We start from the raw sequence: 23,161 nt of genomic DNA on the forward strand, positions 1-23,161 counted from the left end.
CCCCACCGCTAGCCTCCATCTCCTTTGCCGGCGCCAGCCCCCATCTCTCCTCCATGTGGCACAGATGGTGGCACAATTTGAAGAGACGGCGTATAGGAGGTGCGCCCCGAGCTCTCCGCCGCATTACCAGACCACCACCGGTGCGCTTCCTCTGGCCGCATTGGCCATGATCCCTCCATCTCCTCTATTGATTCCCCAACGCTGCCAATGCTCTTTGCTTGAGCTGTTCTCTGTGACTAATTCCGGAGTGGAATTTTGGTTGCAGGCGACCACCTCCGCTGCTGCCTCTGCTGGTACTCCCGTGAAATTACTTTCAATTGAGCAAGAAACAGTAGTGTGGATCAGCGAGAAAGACAGAAACAGTGGTGTGGATCAGTGAGAAAGGCAGAAAAAATAGTGCGGGTCAGCAGTGGAAGGCAAAACAGAGAAAGCAATAGTGTGGATCAGTGAGATCATTCATTTTCCAGAATATCCTAGCTCTCTTCAGATTCAGAGATCTGAATGACTATCATGATATGCCAATATGATCTGAATTCTGAAATGGCATGTTGTTATATGCCAATAGGAGCACCGTCAAAATTCAGTGATCTTGACATTCACTAGGAGTACTTAATTTAAATGACAGGAGTAATTGAAAAAAAATACTGAACTTTGTAGTACCATGCATATGGTTAAAGGACCAGTGCACAACTTAATTTAATTATTACTCCTACTACAGATGCTATATATACCAGCAGTTAAAATAGGTTCAGAGCAGACTTCACATGGAGTGGCAGAGAAGTGGCTCAAAACAGCTCTTTGTTTAACTTATTTGGCCTTCCTAAATGAGTGAAATAAAGTAAACCCAATCAAGAATTTGAGATCAGGATGTCATGATCCCTTGCAGTGGCAACTATAGATCTATCTGATTGATTTACAACTAAATTCTAACCCCTCTGAATTATGAGCCTGAATGCACAGCAAAAAGTACAGCAGGAAGTAGCATCCATATGTTTAAAAAGCAATTCTGCTCTATTTCTGTGTGTATCCATATCCTCAATTCAGCTCTACTCCCATCTCTAGATAAATAACAAAGGAGTAATTTGTGAGTACTGTTATTTCACAATACACTGCAAATTTTCAGCACCATACCGGAAAAATCATGTCAAACGATTATGGCGGGAATTGTGACAGTAAAACATGCAAACATGCCTAAAGGTTCGGCCTTCTTTGGTTCATAGGATAGGAAAATCGTAGGAATAGGAAAGTCATAGGAAATGAGATGACATGTATCTCAAATCCTATGAGTAGGAATAGGAAAGGAGATGCCCTTTGATTCACATCATAGGATTTTTTCCATTGAGTCTAGGCTAATGTTTATTTTCCTATGAAATGTGGAGGATAGGAAGAATTCCTCCATAGGAATAGGATTCCATTCCTACAAACCAAAGGGCTCTAAAGGAATTTTTCCTATAGAAATCCTATCCTATGAAATTCCTACAAGATTCCTCTAAACCAAAGGAGGCCAGTGTTTCACTACTGAACTGGGATTAAAGGTTCAGTTTTTTTTTCCAGTGTATTGACATTCTCATTGCGGTTTCAGAAGAATAAAGGTTCAGCGTTCATGGCCTAAAGGTTCAGTAGATTGAAGTAGGTTCAGTGTTCAACAAACAAATAAAGGTTCAGTGTTTCAGTACAATTGTCATTTTGTAGTTAAAAAAAACTCATGAAGTGGACAATAGTTGAAACCCCCAGGCAACAATTCAAACAGAACATCAAACATTTTTTGCCCAAGAGGTTCATATCAAGCCTAGGAGTACTTCAGTACAGTTGTGTTATAAATTCAGGTGTCAATTCAGTTAAGTGTTGTATAAATTCAGTTAAGTGTTACAAATTCAGTTAGTAGCATAAATTCAGTTAAGTGTTGTATAAATTCAGTTAATCCACTCTGCTTGTCACATCTTTTTCAGCAGGGAGATGATGCTACTGTCTGAACAGAGGCTACTGAACTTTGCCTAAAAGAGTTCCTGATTTAAAAGTCCTCTGGTTAATCGACTGCGAACCCAAAATTCGTACTCTGGTGGTTGAGACGCTGAATCTCACGCGAGAGGAAAGTCACCATGCCCCATTCTGTCCGGTTCTGCTTCTGAAAGCTAGTTGCTGTTTTTTTATGCATAATCTCTCAGTGTTTACCGACCACGCACACACATCGAATTGTCCAAAGACATTTCCAGCTGAACTCTTGGAGGTTCTCTGCCTTTCACATCTTTTGCAACAGCGACAAAGTAAGAAGAAAGAGGGGATGATGATCTAGCTCACCAGCTCTCCATGAGGACTTGGTCCTGGTTCATGACTCATGAGCGCCAGCGCTGACATGGAGAAGCCGTCCTCGTTGGGGGTGAGGAACTTGTACATGGGCGCAGCATCGTACCGCCGGGAGAGGCGGCCGTCCTTGCCCTCCTCCACCGTGCACGACACCATGCCGTACGAGGCCAGCAGCCGGAGCATGCAGTCCACCATGTCCGCCGCTTCCAGATTCGCCGTGGACGGGAGCTTGGCGGCTACCTCGGCAGGGGTCAACAACTTGCAGCCAGCAGCCATCAGGGTCTCATCAGGGTGTGCTACATGTCATTAAAATAAGAACAAATCAATAGAACTATAACACCAAACTGATTATATGAACCATCCATGATACTGTGACAGAGGTTTTTAAAAGCAAGCCAATAGCATGATGTCACCACGATGTAAGTTTTAAAAAAGCAAACCAAACTGATTACATGCTTCGTGATGTAAGTTTTCAGTTCTTTCCATTCCTCACCACGATTTGCGAAATAATACTTAATTGTGATGCATGAATCTGTGATATGGTCAAGCAGGTGGGGAAATCCAGCTTCTACCAGCGGCAGGAGCAGTATCGCAAGCACGCTCGACGCCGGCAGCTCTGTCTGATACCAAATCCATGCTCCCAAGAATATAGATTATAGAAGTCGTAGGCCTCGCCAGGTGAGTCAAATGTCAAATCCTATGCAGGTTCAACAACATGATCTCCTCGCTTTTCTGGATAACCCCTGATTGTTTTCTCAAGAGCTCCAATTCTATTAGGGCATGGTGTTCTATCAAGCGGTTGCTTACCTATCCGTACCCTGCAAGACAGGAAATGACATTTCATTTATTGGCATTGGCAGGCACACAGGTAACATGCCAACAACAAAATGATTTTCACCACTTTAACTAGAATACGAGTAACACAGGTAACATGCCAACAACAAAAAGATTTTCACCATCTTAACCAAAATACTAGTAAGGACCACACATGCTTCAGCTCAGTACCACAGGACCTAATTAATTCAGGCATCCACATGGCATTATTAAAATTCTGTATGTCACAATTATTTAGCAGTACAGAACTCCCAACCAGAGGTAAATTATGCCTCATGGTGTGCTGCAGTACAGTACCCCAGGTCCTAACCAATTCAGTCATCTGCATGGCATCATCTAATTTCAGCATGTCAAACTTATTTAGTTAATCTATGACAGTGAACTACTAATAAGAACCATTCATGGTATTGAGCCAGGACCATACAACAGACCGGCATCCTATTTATAATCACAGGATTATGAAGAAACCGTGAGCAAGCCAATAGCATGATCTCCAATTATACTAGTTATGATGGTCTAAACAAATTTCAGCAAAAATGATATGTCCAGCTGGTTTACGCCCATTTGCACCACTGGGAGGCATGTGCTTTTACCTTTTAGTCCAGCCTGGAGCTTGAGGGTCGACCTTGCCTGTTGTCTGAACCGAAACTGCAAGCATCACTATCTTCATGGTCTTGAATCACTGCGCCCTGCTCGTCGGTTGCCCTCTTGAATCCTAGTCACAGTACTCCCAGTTCCTCATTGTCTGCTCGATCACCGAGATCCAGGGCCGCCGCCAACATTACTCTTGGCTGTGATGGCTGCCCCGACGAGGCTGAATCCAACCCAATCCTGGACTGCAAGCTGTCAGCAGTAAAATTTGAACAGATCCTTGCAGGTAGCAGGCCTTTACCCAACCTAGGCGCTTCATCTTGCAAATTCCAGCATCCATCAAAGCTTGGTCTCCTTCACCCATCTTAAGCCAGCAAAGGCTCCTAGTTGAGTACAGTGTTGCATCATCTAGGCAGCGGTCTGCTGCCTACATTAACAAACAAACAAAAAGTCACCACATTGGCTTATTAACTGCTATGACCCACATATACTACTGCGCTGTTCTCAGGTACGTACACAAGAAAATTGCCAGGGCAGCTTACCACTAGACTAGAGTTAAGGTGGTAAACTGGGCACTGATTACCTGAGAAATCAAATAATTGATACACGTTAGGATGCTGAAATTAAGACCCATTCATCCAAACAAGAGCTTAATTTGCTCCTCTGTCCTCTCTATCCAACAATTAGTATAATAAGATAAACTATTGACAATTTTCTATAACAGATATACTATTTGACGGCTTTATGCCAGAGTTACAATTGAAATTTTGAAGCAAATCTACAGTGATGTCCTACTGGGTTTTCTGTTACTAATGCAGAAAACCTTAGTAGCGTTGGTACTTAGTCACAGCAGAAATTGCTTTCTGTAACAGCCATGCAGGGGATTTGCATCAATAGACTTTCTAAACATAAATGCAATCCCTATAGAAAGAAAATTAAAACAGCAAAAGAAAAAATAAAGGACGCACATACACTTTGATGTTACTAAATTCTTACTAGAGATTCAAAATAATAGAAAGCACGTCAAATCTCAATTTAAAGCTTTGGTTATCACACAACAGCAAATTAAGTGTAGGCTAACTGGCTAAGATATGGTGCAAGTGCAATAATATACCATAGAGTAAAGTTTGACTGCAGTAGCATAATCGTTTCTCTTATTTGCCTTGCTTTCTTCTAACTTGAGATCAGCTGGATTCATGGTGTTCATGGAGTCATCCTGAAACAGCACACAAATCATTTGGCACAAGTAATGAGGACGTGTGGTAAGGAGATAAGACTTACATACTTACATGAGCTACATCAGAAGGGCATGAGAAAAAATTAAGAAGACAAAATATTTATGATCTGAACATTTTATTGATCCAGTTCACTCATTTATATGACTGCACAATAAACTACTTATTTCACATACCACAGTAAACTTCACATCACATCCTCACACAAGGATTGAGTACCTATTATTAAGTTAAGGGCATGCTGAAGAACCTATAGAAAGCAACTTATATTGGCAGTGATGTCTCAAGGACCAACCGGAATCATTAATGGACTTCTTAGGCTTTGAGGGTGAAAATAATAGATAACTAAGTTTTGCTTAGCCTTAACAAACAGCATGGTTTTGCATTAGTTTCTTAACATAATATTGCTGGAGTGAAAGTTAAAACTTACATCATTACGAACATCAGGATCTGCACCAGCCTCCAGTAAGCACTTGTAGAAGTCAGTTAAGCCATTGTTGGCAGCAATTGTTAAGGGGGTTACAGTGCCAACACCCTTCACCTCAGCGCCAGCCTAACACAAAAAATGTTGCAAAGACACTTCTAAATAAGCATGACATCATTTATACTCCTTCCTTTTTCATATGATACTTATCAAGAGTTCAAAAGATGTCAATGAAATGAGATGAATGCACCATACCTTAATCAGAAGCTTCACACATTTCAGCGAGCCAACATTGAGAGCCACAATAAGAGGTGAATAGGCAGTGTTGAATACCTTGTTACACTGAGAAGAAATATTAAGAAAATCAATACCATTACATGATGAAAGTTCGGGAACATGTTTGATCATCTTTTTATCATTGAAATAGAGATATCTTTGTTAATATGGGCAGTTGACGAAGAGAAAGTAGTACCAGACAAAACAATCATGAATTTACTAATGTGGATCCTGTTAACCTAAGAAGGAAGGGTACATAAACGAGTGACGTACATCTGCATGGTGGTCCAACAAAATCTTCATAGCACCAAGCCACCAACCTGCTTACAGAAAGCAGCCATATGCAGTGGTGGCCCAGTATCACACAATGAAACAAACATTGGCCCCTTCTGAGATCAAGGCCTTTACTATTTCACAATTTCCTGAATGAGAAATACAAAGCAGGTTATTTCATAACAATGTGGAGATCCAGCAGGTTATTTGCATAATACATAATATCCAACAGGTTATTTGGCATTGCTGCTGCTGCTGCTGTTATTGTGACAGTACTTTTTGTTAGTGAAAGCCTGTTAGTATCATTTTATCATGGGCATATGCGGGAGACAGTTACCTTAGGGATCAAAGTTTCCAAAGCAATATGTACACTTAGCTAGTTGTGTTGGAATACTACCTCCGTTCTCAAAGAAATGACATGCTAGAATGTGTGCAGTGAACTTTAAAAAAAAACACTTAATTTATACCACCAGCCTACATCAATGACATGTAGAACCAGACCCTACCTGTCATTGACACAACCTGGTTTTGTAGATGAAAGTTGCACCATAAGTAATGGTATGGATGAATATAGTTACTCCACCTGCAGATTTATTAGGATTTTGCACATGAAAATGACCATGGATTTGTCATGAAAAATACTTTCATGTAACAAAACTTTTACTAACAAATTATTATTATGAAACCTAATGGCCAAACATGTTTGACGGAGACCATGTCAATGTCCTCTAAATGGCAAGTAAAAATGAACAGAGACAATAATTAATGAGTATAAATTCTAAAATGTGTTTAAACAATATAGGAACCCACATGGTACCAAATTGTCCAGAAAATAGGAGTGTATAGCCTCACAGTTCTTTGCTAGATATCTTTGCTATATGTAAAGATTGAAATCTGCGGAAGACAATCTAGTGCGAACTACAGCTCCAATGTTAAGAGGTTCATTTTATTATGTTTTTCATGCAACATAAGATCTGGATATGTATTCATTTACCTTAGGAAGTAACTGTGAAATAACTAGGTTGCAAACATCAGGAAAATTATTGCAATGAGAACCAAATAATCAAAGAAGGTACTATACGAATGTGACATCACTCACTTATAAATGTATAACCAGCAACAGTAACTGTAAATAGTGGCTATAAACAAGTTCATATTTGCTATCTTACAGCTGATAGAGACATAAACAAGGTAACTTCTGGATTTACATAATTGAATAGATGTCAGTGAAATACCCACAACAAGTATGAATAGTGGCTTGAGAGAAATTCATATTTTACTATTTTTTTCTGACACGCAATAAATTATATCACTTCTGAATTTATCTATACTGAATTTATGTTAATGCAGCTCATCTTGAGACAAGGAATACATGATTCATGATACATACACACACGCACATTGATAAATGGCGTTTTTTAGACTTAAAAGATAGCAATTAATAAACAACTTATTTGCCACAGAAATATCTCTAAATGCTCAGATGACACTGTCATATCTATGCACATGCACAACCAATTACGACATGGACATTTTCTACCTTCTTACTTATAATGCATATAACATGATCCATTTCAAGTTTCATTACATCACCCCAGAACACACAAACAAAGAATTTGAAGACACAGAGGAACAAGATAAGGACACATAGGGAGAGACCTCCTGAAGCAGACAAATGGAGAGGCGTAGACCCTTTTTCATCGGGCTTATCTGGATTAGCACCGTGATCAAGAAGATACTGGAAAGTGTCCACAGTGCCAGCAATAATGGCATGAGCCAGAGGTGTATAGCCTATCAGGAACATCAAAGAGAAGAAACGGAATAAGAACTAGGAGGACAGAATATGAACATGTAAAGGTTTTGCGATATGAACATGCATCTGTTTCCAGAATACACATACAAACTTTTTACATACAACAGCACATTCAGAAGTCAGAACTAGGAGGACAGAAATTTTAGGTTCCCTTTAAAAGTAATCATACATGAAAATATCTTGGCGCAAGGCACTGACACTTTTCATTTTTAATGATCCACAATAGAATGAATCACCAAAAGATTAAAAAAGGTTAGGCTATAAGCGCCCAAGTCATGTGTACATAATCAAACAAGTGTCATATGACTCCAGTTCAATATGTACATATTATGCAAGTGCCGTGATGCCAAGATACTTTGTTACACAATACAAAGATCAGATACTACAGGTCGTTTAAAAGCCAGAGTGTATTCATAAACAGCATTAAACAAAAAATAATGGAGGAGTTTGGAGTTCATTGTTGATTCATCAAAATAAAAAAGTTCCTGTCCAAACTAAAGCCAGCTATTTTGTGGGGGTACAAGTGCAGAAAAAAAAAGTGAAGCTAGAATCATTTTTCCTAGAAAGCAAACTGGTGCATGGAGAAAAAAACAAGTTGATAGAATTTTCAGGGGTAAAACTGTAAAAGGGGATGGAAGCTAGCATCGATACTCTTTCTACTGAAACAACTCTGTCAAAACAGTATAAGCTGCGTCTGGAATAAATGAACTTCATGAGATTAATGCAAACAAAGGAGTTAGATGTATGTTTCAAAAACAGGGCCAATTGACGAGTTATAAGCCTTAGATTTCTCAACAAAACAAGCTAAATCCAGTCCCATTTTTGGCATAAATTAGTTCAATTCCCGTCCCACTTCAAGGCAAATGCCAGGTAAAAGGGGCATATACAAGCTGACTTTACCTAAAATTTCCCTCCAGTTAAGGTAATCTACAAACCATTTTCTATGATAGTAGTTTGTAGACTGCCAAAACTAGAAATATGAAACACGGAAACGACAGAAACGGAAGCATGGTTACACATGATTGATTACGCATCGTGCAGACCGCATGAAATTCAACCCAAACTGATAGCCATCCTCATGGTAAGTGATCAGTCCCTCCCATTGCTTGGCGTCAAGGAGGCAGACAACCAAACAGCCAATCCATCACGTCTATCAAGAGGAGATAAACGAGTCATCTACTCTAGTCTAGGGGGGAAGAAAACAAGGGTCTTGCTTTCGTAAGAGGAGGGAGGGAGACCAAGTGCCCACCTGTCTCGTCGGTGGAGCTCCTCGACCAGGTACACGCGCACCGGCATCCTCCCGCGGCGCGTGGCCAAGTGCAGCGCCCCGGCGCCGCGGAGCTTCACGGCCTCCGCCGCATCCCTGAGGCGCCCCTTCCCGCCGTCCAGCGCGCTCGCCGCACCCATCAAAACTGGAAAAAATCTCCCAAAATCGGCGCTCGATCGAGCACCCAGAAACCAAAATCCGCGGGCGGAGCGGGATGCGAGCACATACTCTTGAAGAGCTGGAGGTTGCCTTCGGCCGCCGCCTGGAGACGCCGCCGCTGCAGTGCACCGGGACCTGCAGGGGGAGAAGAGGGGTCGGGTGTTAGCGCTGGGGTTCATCCGCAGTTTATCAGGGGCCGGGCATGGGTTTGGGGGAGGAGGTCGCTTACCGGAGGCGAGGGGCGGCGCCATGGCCGCTGCCGGAGAGTGTGTCGGCGGTGGATTGGTGGGAGTTGGTAAGATTTTGGAGCGGGCTGCCTAAGGCCGGGCCGGGCCGGGCTCGCAAAAAACCCACCTTCAAACTCTAAGCCCGAGCCCAGCCCGAAGCCTGATACTTTCCAAGTCCGAGCCCAGCCCAAACACAGGCACGAAAACCAACCCCCGGCCTGAATGACACTTTTCATGCCTCCCGGGCATGCCCCTCCCGAAGGCCAAGCCCGGCCCAAAGTTGGATACTTTTTCAAGCCTAGCCCAAACATACTCCCGAAGCCCGAAAAACCCAACCTGACTGACACTTTCCATGCCTTCGCGTGCACGCCCGGCCAAAACTATATTACGTGCTTGAAAATGAGGCCTGATCTCGTCCCAAATGTCAAGCCCAACTCAGCCCAGCCCAGGTTTTTTACCGGGCTCGGGCCGGGTTGTCGAGCTAGATTGTCTGTCTATCAAGCACCTGGAGAAAAAGTTGACATCTGTAATTTTTTAAATCGTTGCATCCTAAATGAGCTGACATATCTCCTTCCTCAAAAGCCTCATTGGCTGCCATCCTCCCATCACCGTCTTGGTCGACATGCCCACCCATCCCTGTACCCCCTCTTCCCATATGAAGAGCCCCAAGGACCACGCGTCCCTACCTCCCTCGCTTGGTGGCTGACGGTGGGCCCCACACCATGTTGGCACGCCTACTCAAGACCGTGTTCGTATACAAACGTGATTTGCATCGTATATGCACACCAAAATTAAGTTGTGGCATTAGTTTAATGTATGTCGCAAGTTTTAGCAGCAAACTAACTTTTCGCTCCAAGTTTTAGCGACGGTGGTGTAAATTGACTCTTAATTTAGAGTGCATGGTTTTAACCAAGAATTGGCCCGAGGAGGAAAGGTGCCACGTCACCTTGACTGACCCTACAAATAGGATAATGTTGGCACCCTTAGTGCACAATGATTTCCAACAATTATTCTCAAAGGGAGTAAGTTCCTTGCGAAAAAGCAATGCCGGCTGGAGATGAAGGCAAGGCCTCTGCTACGCTAGCATTAGGACTGAGTGGGTTGGTGGGAGTTGATAGGATTTTGGAGCAGGCTGCCTAAAGCCGCGTCGGGCTTGCAAAAAAAAACCTTCAAACTCTAAGTCTGAGCCCAGTCCGAAGCCTGATACTTTTCAAGTCCGAGCCCGGCCCAAAAACCTGGCCTGAATGAGACTTTCCCTGCATCTTGGGCATGCCCCTCCCGAAGGTCGGGCTTGGCCCAAAGCCGGATACTTTTCAAGTCCAAGTCCAAGCTCAGCCCAAGCATACTCCCGAAGCCTGAAAACCCGACCTGAATGACACTTTCCATGCATCCGCGTGCACACCCAGCCCAAACTATATTATCTGCTTGAAATTGAGGCCTGGTCTCAACCCAAATGTCAAGCCCAACTTGGCCCGGCCCAGATTTTTTACCAGCCTCGGGTCGGGTCGTCCGGTTGGACTATCTATCCATCAAGTACCTCTAAAAAAATTGGCATCTGTATTTTTTAATTGGGTCGTTGGATCCTGAATGAGTTGCCATATCTCCTTCCTCCGACTGTTTATATTGTTCAGCTTCTTCCCATTTCTTCCCTACAACCTACTCCCCCCGCATCTGACTAGTATTGCCACACGCCGTCTCACTGGTTGCCCTACTCCCATCATTGTCTGATGAGGCACAGACTAGCGAGACGCTAATTCACGCGTGTAGAAGACCCGACCTTTCACGGCGATGCAAGATCAGTAGTCCTTTCCCCGTATTCCTCCTCGCAACCTTCAATAACAATCTCTACCCGTGCACGAACAGTACGTGAACAAAGATAATGACCCCCTCGGATCAACATGTAGGCGTCGATGTAATGATCAACCCTCCGTCGCTAGTAATTTCCTCGATGAGAAAATCACAGAAAATACTCAAGATTGGATCGCCCAAAAACTGGACGTTTTCTGAACCTTGTTCATAACTCACGAATAAAACTCAAAACTAATCTCCCCTGTTACAATGGCCGTGGCCCGTGATAAATAGCCATCTCCACGTGACTGCTCCCCTAAAGGGGAAAAAAGAATTAACACCTAAACAAGTCGTGCAAGAATTGGACTAGAATAAGAAACAAAAATCCTAACCGATCACAACCGGAACTACTATTTAAGAAACTTCCTAATATAATATTCTTGCTAATTAGCATGCATGTATTTATCTAGCACGTAACGTGCGTTCCTTATTCCATGGGATTGAAACGAACATGCCTTTATCCATTGAGGGGGAGTTCTGAACATGGGAATGATCTTCTGTAGTTTCGGCTCCTGCCCTTGGTTTTCTTGTTCGAGAGTCAATCCATGCATGGGTCTGTGACTTCTTCGTCTCTGTTCTTTGCATGATACATCAAAAAACATCAAGGCTGCCCCACACTTCCCTCCGCTTGCCATACATATGGCATTTGCGACTTTTGTTTCGGTCGTTTGGCTGGAACAATATAGGTTGACCTTGAACTCGACACAATACTAATTCCAGGGCCACATAAAAAACGCATTCGCCCATCAATGCCTCGATGTTTTTCAGTAGCATGCACCAAATTTGTTCGCCCAAGTTCCGCTTTGCTTGTCATCTCTTTAGTTGGTTTGACTTGAGTGGCGACGACATTTGAAGATACACCGGGTATTACACTGGTCATATCATTGTCTTGGTCATCGCCCACACCCATACCTGTACCCACTCTTCCCATATGAAAAGCCCCAAGGACCCCCGCAAACCCCCTGCTTGACCCACACCCGTCAAATTTCGGGCTTGCTTCCGCTCATGCACAGCTCAGCCATGCCGTGGCCCCTTTTGCCCTCATGTTTTCGCAGAAAAAGTGACTGCCGTCCAAAAAAATTATGAACCATTTTGCAAACGAAAAAATAAACATATTCAATTAGAAGCTTCCACTAGGATGGATTGTGATGTTATATTTTATATTAATTCCTTGAATTGAGGTGTTAAGTAAGAATTTCATAGGACTTTAGGATCCTCGGTCGTTTGTTATCTATTATTGTCGTAAGGTGAAGGCATTATCTCTGCCATTGATCATAACAGAACCAAAAGTCTTGGAATTTACAAATTGGCAATAGATGTAAATTGAGTATCTCCTGATCTAAAGCAAAAGGTTTTTTTTGGAAAAGGATCTAAAGCAAAAGTAACTCCACATTAGTTCAAGCCCTTTTCTTGGACTTTTAAATTGCCAATCTGCTCTGATATTATTTTTGCGTGAGCACTTCATTTTTTTTTGCCTGAGCACTTTATTTTACTATATCCATGCATCAAGGGTGAAAATTCTGCACAAATAACTCCACACCTTCCTAGGCACTCTCTTCCTTCCTAGTGGCAACTTCAAATTATTCAAACCCAAGACAAACTTGTTGGGATAAGTTGGACCTTCTTAAGAAAAAAAATATAAAAAGAGGTTGACAAAATTAGATGGCTAACCTGCACTAGCTCTAATGGAAACAATCAAACTATAATTGGCCCTCTATAATGACAAAACCCATGTGAAAGTCCCTGTATCCATCTCTAGTGGCCTACTTCCTCCATCCACATATACAGGGCTTAATATGTTTCCGAAGGTAGTCTTTGACCAATGATAAACTTATTCGAGTTTGGTATCATATTTGGCAATAACCAATTGGGAACACCACCCCCCCTCCCCCCTGGGTGGCGACATTCACCTTGTATCCTCATCTTTACCGGAACACTGCCATCGCTTCCGCCTCCTTACCTTGTTGCCCCTTCCACCTCCATGCGTAGTGCAGCCATCTTCGAACCTGAGTGTATCTCCTTCCTCTCTCACCGGCCACTGGCACAAGGGTCGACATGATGACATTGTCAACCACTTCTACAGTTGCGACCACTATACTTTCCTGAATTTGTGTCGACGACTTCTCTCGGATTAGACCGGGACCATACTTGGCCAAGCTAGGGCTTACAGCATCTTCAGCCACGACGAGCAAATTTCATCCATCAAACGCTCGCGGACGTGCCTGGTTAGTGACCGGGCGTGTCCGTTTTGAACCCCTATTTATTTGTCCGTGCAGCCACACTCCTTATTTTTCTTCTCATATGTCCGGTCACTTGCACGTGATTGGCGGAGATGAAGAGGGAGAAATAAAAGAATGAATAAAGAAAGAGAAAAGGTGGTCCAGGTGGGGTCGCGTCCTATGTGGCGGAATGTCCGGGCGCGTCCGCAAGTCCTCATATCCTTCCCATATTTTTGAAATGGATATGAAGGTTCGCGGACAGCCTGGGCATACAGGGATGATACGAGGAGTCCGGTTGGGTCACGTTTTTTCTTCTCTCTCTTGTCCGGTCACTGATCGGGCGCATCTGCGGGCATATGCGGGATGGTTTGAGTTGTTCGGCTGTAGATGCTCTTTTACTTATGGAAAAAAATGTGATTATCTATCACATCCTAGCATCTCTACAACTACTCTAGAAAAGGGAGCCCCCTGGTTGAATCGAGCTTGAGTACGATGTGTCAACGGGTGTTTGGCCTTTTGCAGACCGCCTTGTTCAATCTTCCAGACAGGGCCATTAGCATGTGAGACAAACATGTCACTGTAACATCAACAAAGTACGCTAACCTCTTGTGTGGTAATACGGCATCATTCGGTCCATGAAAACTCAACAAAATAACAAGGAACAAAGGAAGACGCTACAAAGAAAACGGCACGGCAAGATGCACGTTTGCTTCTTAGCTATTTTTTTAACAATACATTTTTTATTAATTTATAGAAATAATACATGGTTTAGATATTTTTCACAAATAATACGGCGTTTGCTTGCGGCAAAACGACTGGACCTAATCGTCTTACCTGTAGATGATTAGTGTCCAGTCGTCTCACAACAAGTCGTCCTCTCTGAAGATGATTAGTTCCAGTCGTCTTCCCTGAAGAGGATTAGTTTCAGTCGTCTTCCCTGAAGATGATTGGAATTAATCATCTTACCCGTGGCTAATTAGTTCCGGTTGGCTTACCCTAACACGACAGCTGCATGCAAGCAAAATTGTGAGCTAATGGAACTGTATTTTGTCCCATAATTGTCTCAGCACCCTCGCTTGAGCCTAGCCTAATTGTCCACAACACTTTTTTCATAACCGGGTTCCCAGGAACCCTTTCCCGCCAAAACCTGCCTTTCTCGCCATCTTCTTTCCCGCCAAACCTGCCTTTCCCGCAATCTTCTTTCCCGCCAACCCTTTTGTTCCCGCCATCGTCTTTCCTGCCAACCCTTATGTTCCCGTCAACTTCTTTCCCGCCACCACTTCTCTTCCCGCCATTTTCTTTCCTGCCATATTTCTCTTCTCGACTTATACCCCCCCCCCACATACAGAAAGGTGTTGGGGAACGTAGCAGAAATTTAAAATTTTCTACGCATCACCAAGATCAATCTATGGAGTCATCTAGCAACGAGGGAGAGGGGAGTGCATCTACATACCCTTGTAGATCGCGAGCGGAAGCGTTCAAGAGAACGGGGTTGATGGAGTCGTACTCGTCGTGATCTAAATCACCGATGATCGTAGCGCCGAACGGACGGCACCTCCGCGTTCAACACACTTACGGTTGGGAGAGACGTCTCCTCCTTCTTGATCCAGCAAGGGAAGGAGAGGTTGATGGAGATCCAGCAGCACGACGACGTGGTGGTGGAAGTAGCGGGATCCCGGCAAGGCTTCGCCAAGCGCAAGTGGGGAGGAAGAGGTGTCAGGGTAGGGAGGGAGGCGCCAGGGCTTCAGGTGCGGCTGCCCTCCCTCCCCTCCACTATATATAGGGGCCTAGGGGGCGCCGACCCCTTGTAGATCCCATCTAGGGAGGGGGGCGGCAGCCCTAGGGGTGGCTTGGCCTCCAAGCCAAGTGGAGGCGCCCCCACCCCTTAGGGTTTCCACCCTAGACGCATGGGAGGGCCAAGGGGGGGGGGGCGCACCAGCCCACCAGGGACTGGTTCCCACGCCCCTTCAGCCCATGGGGCCCTTCGGGATAGGTGGCCCCACCCGGTGGACCCCCGGGACCCTTTCGATGGTCCCGATACAATACCGATGACTCCCGAAACTCTCCCGGTGGCCGAAACTGGACTTCCTATATATAAATCTTTACCTCCGGACCATTCCGGAACTCCTCGTGACGTCCGGGATCTCATCCGGGACTCCGAAAAACTTTCGGTTAACCGCATACTAATATCTCTACAACTCTAGCGTCACCGAACCTTAAGTGTGTAGACCCTACGGGTTCGGAAACCATGCAGACATGACCGAGACAACTCTTCGGCCAATAACCAACAGCGGGATCTGGATACCCATGTTGGCTCCCACATGTTCCACGATGATCTCATCGGATGAACCACGATGTCGAGGATTCAATCAATCCCGTATTCAATTCCCTTTGTCTATCGGTACGATACTTGCCCGAGATTCGATCGTCGATATCCCGATACCTCGTTCAATCTCGTTACCGGCAAGTCTCTTTACTCGTTCTGTAACACATCATCCCGTGATCAACTCCTTGGTCACATTGTGCACATTATGATGATGTCCTACCGAGTGGGCCCAGAGATACCTCTTCGTTACATGGAGTGACAAATCCCAGTCTCGATTTGTGCCAACCCAACAGACACTTTCGGAGATACCCGCAGTGCACCTTTATAGCCACCCAGTTACGTTGTGATGTTTGGCACACTCAAAGCATTCCTACAGTATCCGGGAGTTGCACAATCTCATGGTCTAAGGAAATGATACTTGACATTAGAAAAGCTTTAGCATACGAACTACACGATCTTGTGCTAGGCTTAGGATTGGGTCTTGTCCATCACATCATTCTCCTAATGATGTGATCCCGTTATCAAATGACATCCAATGTCCATGGTCAGGAAACCGTAACCATCTATTGATCAACGAGCTAGTCAACTAGAGGCTTACTAGGGACATGGTGTTGTCTATGTATCCACACATGTATCTGAGTTTCCTTTCAATACAATTCTAGCATGGATAATAAACTATTATCATGAACAAGGAAATATAATAATAACTAATTTATTATTGCCTCTAGGGCATATTTCCAACAGTCTCCCACTTGCACTAGAGTCAATAATCCAGTTCACATCGCTATGTGATCAACACTCAAGGTCACATCCCCATGTGACTAACACCCAAGGAGTTTACTAGAGTCAATAATCTAGTTCACATTACCATATGATTAACACTCAATGAGTTCTGGGTTTGATCATGTTATGCTTGTGAGAGATGTTATAGTCAACGGGTCTAAACCTTTCAGATCCGTGTGTGCTTTACAAATCTCTATGTCATCTTGTAGATGCAGCTACCACGCTTTATTTGGAGCTATTCCAAATAACTGTTCTACTATATGAATCCGGTTTACTACTCAGAATCATCCAGATTAGTGTCAAAGATTGCATCGGCGTAACCCTTTATGACGAACTCTTTTACCACCTCCATAATCGAGAAAATTCCTTAGTCCACTAGTTACTAAGGATAACCTTGACCGTTGTCCTGTGATCCATTCCTAGATCACACTTGTACCCCTTGACTGACTCATGGCTTGGCACACTTCAGGTGCGGTACACAACATAGCATACTTTAGAGCCTACGTCTAAAGCATAGGGGACGACCTTCGTCCTTTCTCTCTATTCTGCCGTGGTCAGGTCTTGAGTCTTACTCAATACTCATACCTTATAACACAGCCAAGAACTCCTTTGCCAATCTATTTTTGAGCTCCTTCAAAATCTTGTCATGGTATGTGTTCGTTTGAAAGTACTATTAAGCGATTTTGATCTATCCTTATACATCTTGATGCTCAATGTTCAAGTAGCTTAATCCATGTTTTCCATTGAAAAACACTTTTCAAATAACCCTATATGCTTTCCAGAAACTCTACATCATTTCTGATCAACAATAGTCAACAACATATACTCATCAGAAATTCTATAGTGCTCCCACTCACTTCTTTGGAAATACAAGTTTCTCATAAACTTTGTATGAACCCAAAATCTTTGATCATCTCATCAAAGCGTACATTCCAACTCCGAGATGCTTACTCCAATACTTAGAAGGGTTGCTGGAGCTTTGCATACTTGTTAGCATCTTTCAGGATTGTCAAAAAAACTTCTGGTTTTATCACATACAACCTTTCCTCAAGAAAATCGTCGAGGAAACGATGTTTTGACATCCTATCTGCAAGATTTCATAAATAATGCAGTAATTGCTAATATAATTCCAACAGACTCTTAGCATCGCTACGAGTGAGAAAGTCTCATCGTAGTCAACTTCTTGAACTTGTCGGAAAACATCTTAATGACAAGTCAAGCTTTCTTAATGGTGATACTTACCATCATTGTTCGTCTTCCTTTTAAAATCCATATGTACCCAACAGCCTTACGACCATCAAGTAGTTCTTCCAAAGTCTACACTTTGTTTTCATACATGGATCCTCTCTCGGATTTTATGGCCTCGAGCCAATTTTCGGAATCCGGGCCCACCACCGCTTCTCCATAGCTCGTAGGTTCATTGTTGTCTAGCAACATGACTTCCAAGACAGGATTACGTACCACTCTGAAGTAGTACGTATCCTTGTCGTCCTACGAGGTTTGGTAGTGACTTGATCCGAAGTTTCATGATTACTATCATAAGCTTCCACTTAAATTGGTGTAGGTGCCACAGGAACAACTCCCTATGCCCTGCTACACACTAGTTGAAGTGACGGTTCAATAACCTCATCAAGTCTCCACCATCCTCCCACTCAATTCTTTCGAGAGAAACTTTTCCTCGAGAAAGGACCCGATTCTAGAAACAATCCCTATTGCTTTCGGATCTGAGACAGGAGGTATACCCAACTGTTTTGGGTGTCCTATGAAGATGCATTTATCCGCTTTGGGTTCGAGCTTATCAGCCTGAAACTTTTTCACATAAGTGTCGCAGCCCCAAACCTTTTAAGAAACGACAGCTTAGGTTTCTCTGAACCATAGTTCATACGGTGTTGACTCAAACGGAATTGCGTGGTGCCCTATTTAAAGTGAATGTGGTTGTCTCTAATGCCTAACCCATAAACTATAGTGTTAATTCGATAAGAGACATCATGGTATGCACCATATCCAATAGGGTGCAGTTATGATGTTCGGACACACCATCACACTATGGTGTTCCAGGCGGTATTAGTTGTGAAACAATTTCCACAATGTCTTAACTATGTGCCAAACTCGTAATTCAGATATTCATCTCTATGATCACATCATAGATATTTTTATCCTCTTGTCACGATGATCTTTTAACTTCACCCTGAAATTACTTGAACCTTTCAATAATTCAGACTCATGATTCATCAAGTAAATATACTTAGCATCTACTCAAATCATCTGTGAAGTAAGAACACAACGATATCCACTACATGCCTCAGCACTCATTGGACTGCACACATCAAGATGCATTACTTCCAACAAGTTGCTTTCTTGTTCCATCTTACTGAAAATGAGGCCTTTCAGTCATCTTGCCCATGCGGTATGATTTGCATGTCTCAAGTGATTCAAAATCAAGTGAGCCCAAACGATCCATTTGTATGGAGTTTCTTCATTCATATATACCAATAGGCATGGTTCGCATGTCTCAAGTGATTCAAAATCAAGTGAGTCCAAAAATCCATCAACATGGAGCTTCTTCATGCGTTTTATACCATTATGACTCAAATTGCAGTGCCACAAGTATGTGGTACTATCATTACTATCTTATATCTTTTGGCATGAACATGTGTATCACTACGATCGGGATTTAATAAACCATTCATTTTAGGTGCAAGACCATTAAAGGTATTATTCAAATAAACAGAGTAACCATTATTCTCCTTAAATGAATAACCGTATTGCGATAAACATAATCCAATCATGTCTATGCTCAACGCAAACATCAAATAACAATTATTTAGGTTTAACACCAATCCCGATGGTAGACGGAGCGTGCGATGCTTGATCACATCAACCTTGGAAACACTTCCAACACATATCATCGTCTCACCTTTGGCTAGTCTCAATTTATTCTGTAGCCTTTTATTTCGAGTTACCAACACTTAGCAACCGAACCGGTATCTAATACCCTGCTGCTACTAGGAGTACTAGTAAAGTACACATTTAATATAATGTATGTCCAATACATACTTCTGTCAACCTTGCCAGCCTTCTCATCTACCAAGTATCTAGGGTGGTTCTGCTTCAGTGACCGTTCCCCTTATTATAGAAGCACTTAGTCTCGGGCTTGGGTTCAACTTTGGGTTTCTTCACTAGAGCAGCAACTGATTTGTTGTTTCATGAAGTATCCCTTTCTTGCCCTTGCCCTTCTTGAAACTAGTGGTTTTACTAACCATCAACAATTGATGCTCCTATTTGACTTCTACTTTCGCGGTGTCGCGAATAGCTCAAGGATCATCATATCTATCCCTGATATGTTATAGTTCATCACGAAGCTCTAGTAGCTTGGTGGCAGTGACTTTGAAGAACCATCACTATCTCATCTGGAAGATCAACTCCCACTCGATTCAAGCGATTGTAGTACTCATACAACCTGAGCACATGCTCAACGATTGAGCTTTTCTCCTTAGTTTGCAGGCTTAGGAAACTTGTCAGAGGTCTCATACCTCTTGACGTGGGCACTAGCCTGAAATCCCAATTTCAGTCCTTGGAACATCTCATATGTTCTGCGATGTTTCAAAAATGTTTTTGGTGCCTCAATTCTAAACCATTTAGCATTACGCACTGAACTATCATGTAGTCATCAAAACGTGTATGTCAGATGTTCGCAACATCCACAACCAATGCTCGAGGTTCAACTCACTGAGTGGTGCATTAAGGACATAATCCTTCTGCGCAACAATGAGGACAATCCTCAGTTTACGGACCCAGTCCGCATAATTGCTACTATCAACTTTCAACTAAATTTTCTCTAGGAACATATCTAAAATAGTAGAACTAAAGCGTAAGCTACGACATAATTTGAAAAGTCCTTTTGACTATGTTCATGATAATTAAGTTCATCTGATAATTTAATGAACTCCCACTCAGATAGACATCCCTCTAGTCATCTAAGTGATACATGATCCGAGTCAACTAGGCCGTGTCTGATTATCACGTGAGACGGACTAGTCATCATCAGTGAACATCTTCATGTTGATCATATCTTCTATACGACTCATGTTCGACCTTCCGGTCTTCCGTATTCCGAGGCCATGTCTGTACATGCCAGGCTCGTCAAGTCAACCTAAGTGTATTGCATGTGTAAATATGGCTTACACCCGTTGTATTCGAACGTTAGAATCTATCACCCCCGATCATCACGTGGTGCTTCGAAACAACGAACCTTCGCAACGGTGCACAGTTAGGGGGAACACTTTCTTGAAATTATTGCGAGGGATCATCTTATTTAAGCTACCGCCGTTCTAAGCAAATAAGATGTAAAACATGATAAACATCACATGCAATCAAATAGTGACATGATATGGCCAATATCATTTTTGCTCCTTTTGATCTCCATCTTCGGGGCGCCATGATCATCATCGTCACCGGCATGACACCATGATCTCCATCATCATGATCTCCATCATCGTGTCTTCATGAAGTTGTCTCGTCATCTATTACTTCTACTACTATGGCTAACAGTTTAGCAATAAAGTAAAGTAATTACATGATGTTTATGTTGACATGCAGGTCATAAATAAATTAAGACAACTCCTATGGCTCCTGCCGGTTGTCATACTCATCGACATGCAAGTCGTGATTCCTATTACAAGAACATGATCAATCTCATACATCACATATATCATTCATCACATCCTTTTGGCCATATCACATAACACGGCATATGCTGCAAAAACAAGTTAGACGTCCTCTAATTATTGTTGCAATTTTTTTACGTGGTTGCTATAGGTTTCTTAGCAAGAACGTTTCTTACCTACGCCAAAACCACAACGTGATATGCCAATTTCTATTTACCCTTCATAAGGACCCTTTTCATCGAATCCGATCCGACTAAAATGGGAGAGACAGACACCCGCTAGCCACCTTATACAACTAGTGCATGTCAGTCGGTGGAACCTGTCTCACGTAAGAGTACGTGTAAGGTCGATCCGGGCCGCTTTATCCCACGATGCCGCCGAATCAAGATAAGACTAGTAATGGCAAGTAAATTGACAAAATCGACGCCCACAACAACTTGTGTTCTACTCGTGCATAGAAACTACGCATAGACCTAGCTCATGATACCACTGTTGGGGAACGTAGCAGAAATTTAAATTTTTCTATGCATCACCAAGATCAATCTATGGAGTCATCTAGCAACGAGGGAGAGGGGAGTGCATCTACATACCCTTGTAGATCGCGAGCGGAAACGTTCAAGAGAACGGGGGTTGATGGAATCGTACTCGTCATGATCCAAATCACCGATGATCCTAGCGCCGGACGGACGGCACCTCCGCGTTCAACACACGTACGGTTGGGAGAGACGTCTCCTCCTTCTTGATCCAGCAAGGGAAGGAGAAGTTGATGGAGATCCAGTAGCACGACGGCGTGGTGGTGGAAGTAGCGGGATCCCGGCAGGGCTTCGCCAAGCGCAAGCGGGGAGGAAGAGGTGTCAGGGGAGGGAGGGAGGCGCCAGGGCTTCAGGTGCGGCTGCCCTCCCTCCCCTCCACTATATATAGGGGCCTAGGGGGGCGCCGCCCCCTTGTAGATCCCATCTAGGGAGGGGGCGGCAGCCCTAGGGGTGGCTTGGCCTCCAAGCCAAGTGGAGGCGCCCCCACCCCTTAGGGTTTCCACCCTAGGCGCATGGGAGGCACAAGGGGGGCGCACCAGCCCACCAGGGGCTGGTTCCCATGCCCCTTCAGCCCATGGGGCCCTTCGGGATAGGTGGCCCCACCCGGTGGACCCCCGGGACCCTTCCGGTGGTCCCGGTACAATACCCATGACTCCCGAAACTCTCCCGGTGGCCGAAACTGGATTTCCTATATATAAATCTTTACCTCCGGACCATTCCGAAACTCCTCGTGACGTCTGGGATCTCATCCGGGACTCTGAACAACTTTCAGTTAACCGCACACTAATATCTCTACAACTCTAGCGTCACTGAACCTTAAGTGTGTAGACCCTACGGGTTCGGAAACCATGCAGACATGACCGAGACAACTCTCCGCCCAATAACCAACAGCGGGATCTGGATACCCATGTTGGCTCCCACATGTTCCACGATGATCTCATCGGATGAACCACGATGTCGAGGATTCAATCAATCCCGTATTCAATTCCCTTTGTCTATCGGTACGATACTTGCCCGAGATTCGATCGCCGGTATCCCGATACCTCGTTCAATCTCGTTATCGGCAAGTCTCTTTACTCATTCCGTAACACATCATCCCATGATCAACTCCTTGGTCACATTGTGCACATTATGATGATGTCCTACCGAGTGGGCCCAGAGATACCTCTTCGTTACATGGAGTGACAAATCCCAGTCTCGATTCATGCCAACCCAACAGACACTTTCGGAGATACCCGCAGTGCACCTTTATAGCCACCCAATTACGTGGTGACGTTTGGCACACCCAAAGCATTCCTACGGTATCCGGGAGTTGCACAATCTCATGGTCTAAGGAAATGATACTTGACATTAGAAAAGCTTTAGCATATGAACTACACGAT

At 43.7% G+C, this 23,161-nt stretch overlaps 1 pseudogene; it reads right to left on the minus strand.

Annotated features, from left to right (window-relative positions):
* Positions 1–2,289: 2,289 nt before the first annotated feature.
* On the minus strand, positions 2,290–9,510 carry LOC123064928 (uncharacterized; annotated as a pseudogene).
* Between the last annotated feature and the right edge of the window lie 13,651 nt (positions 9,511–23,161).

This window comes from Triticum aestivum, chromosome 1A (assembly GCF_018294505.1).
Source record: "Triticum aestivum cultivar Chinese Spring chromosome 1A, IWGSC CS RefSeq v2.1, whole genome shotgun sequence".
NCBI classification, from domain to species: domain Eukaryota; kingdom Viridiplantae; phylum Streptophyta; class Magnoliopsida; order Poales; family Poaceae; genus Triticum; species Triticum aestivum.